This window comes from Apteryx mantelli, chromosome 13, assembly GCF_036417845.1.
Source record: "Apteryx mantelli isolate bAptMan1 chromosome 13, bAptMan1.hap1, whole genome shotgun sequence".
Taxonomy (NCBI): domain Eukaryota; kingdom Metazoa; phylum Chordata; class Aves; order Apterygiformes; family Apterygidae; genus Apteryx; species Apteryx mantelli.
Window position 1 is genome coordinate 22,925,134 of NC_089990.1, and position 10,128 is coordinate 22,935,261.

Consider the following 10,128-nt stretch of genomic DNA (forward strand, 5'->3'; position numbering starts at 1 on the left):
GTCAAATAAATGTAACTGCAGAAATTAAAAGAAAGAAATACTTAATTCGATATTGCTGCAGATTATAGGATTATCAGTAGTAAATATCATTAAAAATAGCAGTTCTCAGAAAGATGCTGTCAGGAACAGAGAATATCTGAGTCCTCCCCATCTTAGAAGTCTATTTCCTACTGAATTTAATGGAGACACTCAATGGGCTCTGGAACAGTTGGAGAATTGACTGCTGGTGGAGTGCGTAGCAAATGATGAAAACAGAGCAGCATGTATTGGAGTGCTCTTTATTGTTTTTAAAGCTCTATGGATTCCTTTCATACAGTATGTGGTAGACCATCTTGTAGTTCTGGGGAAAAAAAGGCAGGCATAGAACAAGCCAATTATGTAATTTAAAAGTAAGTTGGACTCACTTATATTTTGTAATTTGAAAGGAATAAAGTGAATGCTTTTGTCTACATCGTCAGTACATTGTAAGCTATTAATATTGGTGCTTTGCTTTGCAATATTTTGATTTTTCTTTCAAATTCAAGTCTGTTTAATAAATACAAAACAGAGGTACAGTATCAAAAGAAAGGCAGAAATCCAGGAGGAGCACACCTTGGAAATATCCATTATTAATAAAATTTGTGTACAGTGCATACTTACAAGAATGACTTTAACAGTTGACGGGAAAGGCTTCACTGCACACGGAAGAGATCTTTTCCAAGAATGATGTCAATCATGACTTTTGTCATTTCACAAAATGCATAGTTCGACTCCTGAAATCATTCAGCCTCTCACGTTGGATAGTTAGTGGCAGGACATCCCATGGGCTCACTAGCTTCCCGCTGCGGTGACCAGATGTATGAGAGAGAGAGTTAAGAATTCAGTGACTGACCTCAGTTAAAGTTGCTTTTGGATTGCTGACAGGTGCCCATAAGGATAGGAAGTGCCCATGCAAGGTATTTAATAGTGTAATCAAATGAGCTAGAAGATATACTTTTAGTCCTAAAACATGATGAATGTCTTGTCTTTTTTTTTTTTTTTTAAGCGCTTTTTCTTCCCAGTGGTTTTAAGTGTTTTGCAACTGTGAGTTTAATGTTTGACTTCTAATAATATCTTGTGGGAGAGTTTTTAAAAATTACTCTAGTATTTCAAACTCGGATTTTGAGTTAAAACTCAAACCTTTACTGATTCCCAGCAGTGGATATTTTCTCCATTTGAGACAACTATGGAGAACAAAATGAAAGATTGCGAAGTGCACTGTGTTCCCCACAACAGCTGCTTTGCTGTTCCTATCCTTGTCTGCACATTGAAGTTGTAATGGCTTATCCCAGGCATCTTCAACTAAATGAGTTAAACTGATGAAACCCTTCTTTCATACTTGGTCTTGTTTCCACCTACCTCAGTTGATAATTATGGACATTAGCTCTTACTTGAGAGCTATATGAAACTGTGTATGTAAATAGTATGTCCTGTGACAACAGTAAGGACCTAGTGGGTAGGTCTGACTGCAAAGCTTGGAGAGCCCTGCTTGAGCCAGGTCTCTTCTGTAGTCCCGTGTTAACTTCCACAGTAGTGCTCTGAGAGGTAGATTGCTCTTTTCTCTGCTTTGCGTAAAAATACTGGATTTGTGGGGTAACAACATGAGATGTAAGGAGACACGATCATTATTTTTTGGCTCAAAGCAGATGTTGGTTGTCTTTTCTGTAGATAGTTGTCTTTGCATACAAATTTTGTGCTAGTTAAGTATTTTAATGAAGGGCGATTCCTCTCCTCACTCCCTTTTACTTGCAGCAAACAGTGCAATTCCTTCTGTGGAAGCCCTTACAGAGATGCATTAGTTGGAGGTGCACTGTTATCTGTCCCACAAGAATAGGCTATACTTGTATAATTGCTGCCAAAGTGGTGTGACTGCGTCCATACTGGGTGGTTGATTACGGTGATGTGACTGTAAAAGCAATGTAGTAATGGTATGGCCACAACAGTACAAATGTTGCATATAAAAAAATCCTTAGTGGCTTGGCATGCTTTTAACATGTTTCTCCTCTGCTGACTGTTGAAGCCTTACGTTAAAAAATGAAACTCTAATTAAGGATTAAGTGGGTTGAACAGTGTGTTTGCAGTGAGCCTATTCAAGATTCTGATTCAAGAACTCAGGTGCATTCTCTTGAGAGAATCTCAAAGCATATTTTAAGTATGTCCAAGAACATGACTGTAAGAGAAAGAGTCAAGGGCACATGGAAATGATATATAGCTCATTTAATACTGGATCAGCAATTTTAATCAAGAGGCAAAAGTCACTTGCCAGATGCATGTGTTTGACCCAGACGGTCGGGGTTTCACAGTATGTGCTGGGTGTCTGGGTTAGACTGCAACTCAGATTTAAATGCTTGCTGTGGGAGGATTAGAGCTAATGTTGGTGTTGGGGCAGGAGGAATGACCATTCCTCTTCTGAATCTGTAGTGCAATTGCTTTGTTCTTGCCCTCCCTCCCCCTTGGGGGAAAAAGGTAGTCCAGCCAAAAAGTTTTGGATGACACTCTGGATGATTACTCTGAGCCTGAAGGAAAGAGCTGGAGATACAGGCAACATCACACCCCCATCTCCATTTGTAGGTGACAATTTAGAAGGAAACTCTTCACCAGTTTGAGATGCTCTATGGAGATCGTCACTTTTGAGTATCAAGATATGAGTCTGGACACATCTGGCAAGTCAAGTTTTGCACAGCTACCGGTGCTAGTTTTAAGGAGAAGTGAAGCTTGCAGCTGTGATTACCAAAGGCTCACTGTATCGTTTGGTAAACACAAGTTCAGCTCACACCTTTGTTCCGTTACCGGAGAGTCTGGGTGTCTGTTCAGTGATGGATGATCACACTGGCCTGTAATGGTGCTGGCAGGGAAGCTTGAGTACTGCCTGTCTGCTTGCTTTGTCTCCCTCGCTTCCCCTGCCTTGTATTCTTGGCATTTCTGGCACTGAGACCGTGTCTCAAACTGCCCGTGGTAATACAGAGTAGAGATGCATGAGCCAGCGAGGTGCTGGAAGTGACCATGCTCTGGCAGGACACAGAACCGCTGGGGCTGCGAAGCAGAGTGAAGTCATTCACATGGAGCTCTTGCAGGACTCTTTTATTGCCTGCAATAGCCTTTTACAGAATACAGTAGCCTGTAATGTTGGCACACCGTAAAATTCATTATGGTCTGGCTCTTTTGTTATACAACTACCTGGAGTTTGTCATTAGCTTAAGCCAATATGCAGTCAAACCAGTAAGTGCACACAAATGTTCAAGAAATTAAATTAGCGGGCCAAAAGTGATGATCTAAAAGGGAAGAGGAGGGAATCAAAAAGATAGAGGCTTTTGTAAAAAGCTTGACTGTAAATGATTTATAAGCAGATGTTTGGAGTGTAAATTTTCCTTCATGTTCTCTGGGAAGTTTCTTGTCTACTCTTACTTCTCTCTTAATGACAACGTAACAGTACAACTTCCAAGTCTGTTAGGAGCAAACTCCATGTGCTTTGCTTCATAAAGAATTCTTGTGCTTTGTAGAAACTTGACACAGAAACATCAAATGTCTGTGTAACTGCCTACAGGTGCTACCTGCTCTTGGTGTCCATCAATTTTAGCCAGATCTACTGTAAAAGTAAGGGCAGTGGCCCTTGCTGTGGCCAGTGGCCCACTGCTGTGGCCGTGGCTAGGTACTAGTTATCTTCTTGAAGGAATCTTTTCATCCCTTTTTCACAGAAGGTAAAGTTGAGAGGGGGAAGTCAGTGGTCCGGTTTTTCAGAGGTGCTCTAGGCTCTCAACTCCCAAGAATTGCCAGAGTGAGGGTGATGAGAATCAGGGTACAGAGATTAGTTATTTTTGTGAAAAGCTCGTGTGTTCGTACTGAATCATACAGTTCAACTAGGTTCGCTATAGCTGCTTGGAGATTAACCTGTTCCTTGGGCTAGGACCTAGTGAATGTTCATTCATGAATTAATGTTGAAGTCATTTGGTTTATAGTACTCTCCACAATCTAGGAAAGCTTGAAGCAGTGGTGGCTAAAAAAAACACTGAAAACTGGTTTGTCCAGTCCATTTAAAATTGCATATACACTTGCAGCTTCCTTAAAATTTTCCACAGTTGCATGTCAGCCATCTGAGCTCCACTGATTAAGTACAGCTAATATTGCCAGGGGCTCTTGGCAGCTTAGTAGTCATCCCATCCAGGTCATGCTCAACGCGAGGAGGTGACGTTGCCAGTCCGCTATACACCAGCGGTTCATTGTCAGCGCTGCTGAAGCTCAGCTTCTGCTGGAGCAACACGGGAGGATTGCAGGAACACCTCCGAGTAAATAAGGTTGATGTTTTCAGGATTGGGGTTTCCTCTACTGCACAAAAACTAGTTAGGGCTATCAAAAGGTGTAAATTTCAAGTGGCCTAGCTAAACTGTTTAAGAGTTTAAATTAGTTATAATGAAGGTCTGAAGCCTTGATTATTCTTGTTGAAGTGGGAGATGATGTTTCTGGTACGTAGTTGTCAGGGCACTGCCACTGGTGGAAGGATTTTTGGGAGACATTGCAGCTTGGCCAGTTCCTACCTGGGTTCTGTTGGTCCGACGGTGGTTTCTGTTGCAGCCTTTGTGAGAATGAGGAAGAAGGAGGATCCTGCTTTTGCCAGCTTGGATGCAATAAGGATTGACCATACCCTAAATTTACTGGCTAAGTTGGACTCGGGTCACTCCCTTTGTCCTGAACTCCCCATTATAGTTTTAGCTCTGTGGATTTCTCATTCTTGACTTCTGTCCTAAAGCTGCATAGTGTTGTAGTAAAATACAAAATATCTTGTGACACTTGCCATTTCTTTCTATGTATACAACCTCTGGAATAATTCCAAAGCTCTGGAAAAGAATGAGATTTTCAGTAATGGCTATAGACATTAAGGGCACAGATACCATTGAGTATCAGTGGGATTTATGCTTCTAAGTTGCTGTAAGTGCTTTTGAAAGTCACATCCAAAATGTACTATTAAAAACAAGATATGCTTTTAATGTTTTTAAAGCAGATATGTGGTTTAAATGAACAATAAATCATAAGGTGATTTAAAATATTATTCTTGTGGAAGAATTGTTAAATACATAATTATTGCAAACAACTGAATTTTGGAGAGCTTTCTTGTCAGGATTGCAGTTTGGTATGTTGATATTCATCCAGCTCTAGAGAGAAACTAAAGGACTGAGATTTCGGGGCAGAACTCCTTTACTCCATTGTTAATCAAGAAGAAATTTCTATATATTCCTACTGAGACAAGAAAATATCCCCAGTTTCCAAGAAATGTTCTAGTACACTGATTGTTAAATGTAAATGAGACCCTGTCATTAAAATCCATAGATTCACAGTGCTAAATGACAAATTGCGTTTACCACATCGCTTAATATACCATTCTTTTATTTTAATATCTCAAAGGTTTGTTACTGCTCTGCAGTGTCTCTGAAGTTTTTCAGTGGCTCTCTTGTGTCTCCAGTGAAAGCTACTTTTCTAGTGACCACTGAACCTTCTGAAGGAAGAGACTGGCTGTTACTGTGTTAATAAATTCCTCTTGCTTTGCTTTGCTTTGCATAGTAGCTGAGCATTTTTATTTTTATTTTTTGAGAGAGAGGCCATGTGTTCTAAAAATTTACCGTTTTCGCCCTCCTTCCTTATCAGTGCCTGATTGCATTTTAACATTGTATACCTATTAATTAGATTTTCATTTCTGAAGTCTTTTTCTAAAGAGAAGCTTATTCCTTTGAGAATTATCTACAGCTTTCTGCCTGCATCTGAGCTGCTAGGCCGTGGAATCCCTCTGTATTTATGGTGCGAGGCTCTCCCATTAGCAATTGTAGTTACATATTTAAACATATTTCACATAAGTAATTATGTTTTATGGCCTGTAGCCAAACTGACTAATTCTGCTTCCTAGGAGCTTCAGAAAAAGTACATATTTAGAACTTGGCTAAAACTTCCCTTTAGCTACCTAATGGTGTCTCCCCAAGGTCAGGCTGCTCTAACTGAGCAAATAAAGGTGTTTCAGCTTGAGCACGTTTGGTACCAAGTTTTCCTCTTTTCTGCACCCCTCTCTCTGGCGGAGGCCCTCCCCACGGCCTGTTCCAGCTGAGGGGGTTGGTTTGGTGTGGGCGTGCTCGCTGGACTCCTTCGCTTCCTTCAGTACGAGACACCTATCGTAAACTGCTCAGGCCTCTCTATTTTATTACTGTTTTTTTAATCACCTCACAGAGCAGAGCAGTGGGCCTGCTGGCCGCGGTCGTGGCGGCTGCCGGGAGGAAATACGGCGTGTGCAATATGGCAGCGTGGGCTCTGGTGCTGGGCTGGCCTCGGTGAAACGGAAGCGGCTGGATTTGTGTTTACCGTTCTTTACTTGTAGCAGAGCCGATTATGCACGAACAACTGTCAGAAACAAGGAAACGCTGGGAAGAATTTTTGCCTTGTGTTGAGCTTCGTGCGGTTTCGTTGCGGCATTGTGCAGATTCCCCATCCTCCCCGAAACGTTTGCTGTGGCCCGCAGCAAGGCGTGGGAGGCCTTTGCCTCGCCGCTCTAGCGCGGTGCCGTGGGGCAACCACATCGCCACGAACACAGGTCCTTCCGCGAGCCCCGGCATCCCGCTGCCGTTGTGCCGATCGTTCGGCGGCCCCTGCGTTTTAGTTTCTGGTATTCGTGCGCGGAGATCTCCCTTTTCACAGACAGGCTTCGCACATGGGCAAGAGTGGAAGGTGGGTTTTTTTTTGTTTTTGTTTTTGTTTTGCTAGCTTAAGTTAGGTTTAAAATGTGAAGCCATTAAACAATAAAAGTAACACACATGCCTGCAGAGGTCAATTTAACTGGTATAGCAGCACAAAAATACACAAAGGACCTATGTAACAAAACCTAATCGGCTTTAGCTTGAGGGTTACCAGAACCCACATCTTTCAGCATGTTGCTATCAGTACGTTTCTACAGTTCAGCACTATTTATTTATTGCAATTGAAGCACAATATTTCTACCTATTAAGACTTTGAGTTTCTTTTTTAGCTCCCTCCTTATAAAGCAAGATGCAGCATTATTATTAAACTGTTCTCAGGGCTAAACATTGCGAATGTTATTCCTGTCTGTATTTATTAGCAAAGCAGGAGGGGGGAGAAGGTTTAGCTCGTCTGGTTTGCTTGACTTGCATCAAGGATAACTTTGTAAAAGGAAGAGCTTTCAGTGTTTGAAATTGCATAATGAAAAGGTTCTGGAAATAATTATAAAAATCAGACTGAAATCACTTTGAGAATTTTTGAGTTTTTTTTTAAAATATATTTAAATTGGCAATGAAGTGTAATGAAGACAGTCAGAAATAACCCCTGACGCCCACACAGGGTATATATAGAGATTGTATTTACTCTGCTGTGCAAGCATCTACTGCAAGATGGCACATTAAAATGTGAACAAAACAGCACATCCACGCTCCTGGATGCCGCAGTGCTGTTACAATCTGATAAACAGTTTGAGTGTGGAGTGCATGCTGTGTGCATGTATTATCCCTTTGTAACGTCCCCTCTTCTGGCATTTAGTGTCCACTACCTTTGTCTTCAGGAAGCACCGCAGCTGCTCCGGACTGCAGTTGAGATGTGTGTGGGGGAAATTCTTAGGCTGTGCTCGTTCATCGCTGACAGCATTTTTCAAATATTAGCTAAAACCAACTAGTTTACTCTGAAGCGCTCCAACTTCCAAACTTTTCATGTTTTGCACTTGCTGCTGCCTTTAGTGCGCATGAGCACAGGGATAGTTCTGCGTTACTAGTTCAAAGGGCCGCGTTGTCACGTTGATTTGCAGCTGGGACTGATGTTCGGGTTGTGATGGGTATTTGACTGAGCATGCTATCTTAAATTCATGTGGTTCTTGTCTGGCACCAGTTTGCTCTTCGGCAGCAATATTACAGTGACCCTTTTTATTTTCTTGTGGGTTTAATCTTTTTCTTTTCCACTATAAAATTGTTTCCAGTCCTTGTAGATATTTATATGACCTTCAATGTGTGAATTAATCTCTTAATTCATTTTGTACTGAATTTATGGCAGAGTGAGACATTAGCTTCAGAGGCTCATCTCAAAGGAGGTGTTAACTCTAAAAATCTCATGTATCAAGTCTGCGAAGAAAAGACAAGCCCATTGCAAGCAACCAACCTCTTCCTTCCCTTCAACTCCTTCTCCTCAAAAAATGTCATACTGCCTATACTTGTGTATAGTAATTTAGTGTGAAAAGCAGTTCAAGCACCCTGAAATGAACGTTTTGACATTCAAGTGGATGTTTGCTTTCACATTTTACATATTTTTGTATGCCTCTGTGAGAAATGCATTACAGAATTTTTGCAACTGAGGTTATCTAAAAACATTTTGAATGCCACTAATAACCGATTCTCAGCTAATGATTTCAAAAAGGGCATCCAGGTACTTTGGCCAAGAGGTAGAGATTGAATCTGGAGTTGGTTCCTCCCCCCTCCCTTTACTTTCTGGATGTTGGAGAAGTGGTGTTTTTTGTTTTGTTTGTTTTTTTTGTTAAAAACAAAGACTCTCTGGGCAAGAATGCAGCATTTATCTACCATGCAAGTGGTTTTTAGGATGCAATCCCGTGGCCTTCCATTTAATGAGTTCTCGTTCTAATTAAAAAGAGTGTTCCTTAAAAGTGAAGGTATGGTAGAGAGGAAAAAAGAAAATATGTGGCTAGTTGTTGGCAGCAGCTACTGTTTGCAAAGGGATGTCATCACCTTCAAAATTTGTTGTTTGTAAGAACGCTTTTTTACCTCCCAGTATTGCAAGTAGCATTCAAAATAAGCAATACTGAGAAAAGATCATCAGGGTTCTTGTATTTTTCCAGGCTATTTTTGCGAAGTTATTTGTATAAATAAATTCAAACAGTTTTTCCAATTTTGTTTAGATTTTTCACATAGCTACAGTAGAGAACACTTTTCCCCAAATGAAATTTTTGTTATTTGTACATTCCAAGGGGGAAATTGGGATAGACATCATATGTAAATTGAATACAAAATCTGCTAAATTATAATAGATTTAAAAACAGGATTTGCCTTCTATTTTATAATCTTGTCCAGATAACTGCCATGCAATAAAAAAAGTAAAATTAAATGATTATATTCACTGTGTGTTTTTCATCACTAATGAATTCTTGATGAGAAAACTCTTGAAGAAGTAAGTTCACGCGTGCTCGGACGCACAGTGCACTGCGATACGGCGGTATCTGCTCGCTCCGATTTATGCTTTTGTTCGCTTTTGTTGCTGCAGGATGTTTTTGCCACTGTATGAGTTCGACTGTGAGAGAGTTCTGCCTCGAAGAAAGGTGCAGGGGACAAGAAGCAACCTCAAGTCTCCTGTGTACCCAGCAGTTCTGTCTGCGGGTTTAAGATGGGTGGTTTTGTGGTGCCAGCGATGTTTGAAAGAGCTGGCGCGGGACTCTGCAGCGGCTGGGCTGTGGGAGCTGACAGCTGCGCGCAGTTACGTGTTTGCCCGAGTTAGCTAAGGTAATAAAAGCCAAGGGACGAGAAAGTATTTTATTTATAGCAAGCGGAGGTTAACACCAATGGCGATTCCTAGGTTTACCTTGCCTTGCTAACGTAATAGTGCGGCTGCCTTGCCTTCGCTGCAGTTTATTCCGAGGTTAGTTACTATATCCTAGATACCAGCTGTGGGGAAAAAAGCAAACCAGAATAAAAAAGCGCCTTTGGTGTCCAGTCTTCTATCCAGTGAAGGTGATGGCATCTTTCACGTTGACTGAAGTGACAACGTGAAACGTGAACAACGCGACTCTGGCAACAGGGTGCTGGGGTGGGGGGCAAGGCGCGCTGGGAGCCCGGGGTTTGTGCTGTGCGGTGCCGCGGCGGTCCCTGGCCCTGCCGCAGCCGTGCCGGAGCGGTGCCGGCGCTGGTGCAGCGAGGTCAAGGCTGGCACGGGTGCCGGAGCTGCGTGCACCTTCGCAGTGCAGCGGGCCTCATTGCAGCCGGTGAGAGCTGCTCAGTCACGGAGCTTCCAGACACCGGTTTTGTCCGTTGGACTTTGTTCTTTTAAAGAAAGCAGGGAAATTCGGAAAGCAAGGTGTGGAATTCCATCCTCGGTTCCCCTCCGTGTTGTTACAAGCGTTTACAGAACATA

General features: G+C 42.0%; 1 protein-coding gene across 1 annotated transcript in view; it reads left to right on the forward strand.

The window, feature by feature from the left end:
* Window positions 1–9,307, forward strand: part of ABCB7 (ATP binding cassette subfamily B member 7) — a 92,166-nt gene extending 82,859 nt beyond the window's left edge. Inside the window, exon 17 of the mRNA XM_067304355.1 lies at window positions 9,265–9,307. The gene's annotated coding sequence lies outside the window, so the exon portion shown is untranslated. The remainder of the gene's footprint in view (window positions 1–9,264) is intronic.
* The last annotated feature ends 821 nt before the right edge of the window (window positions 9,308–10,128 follow it).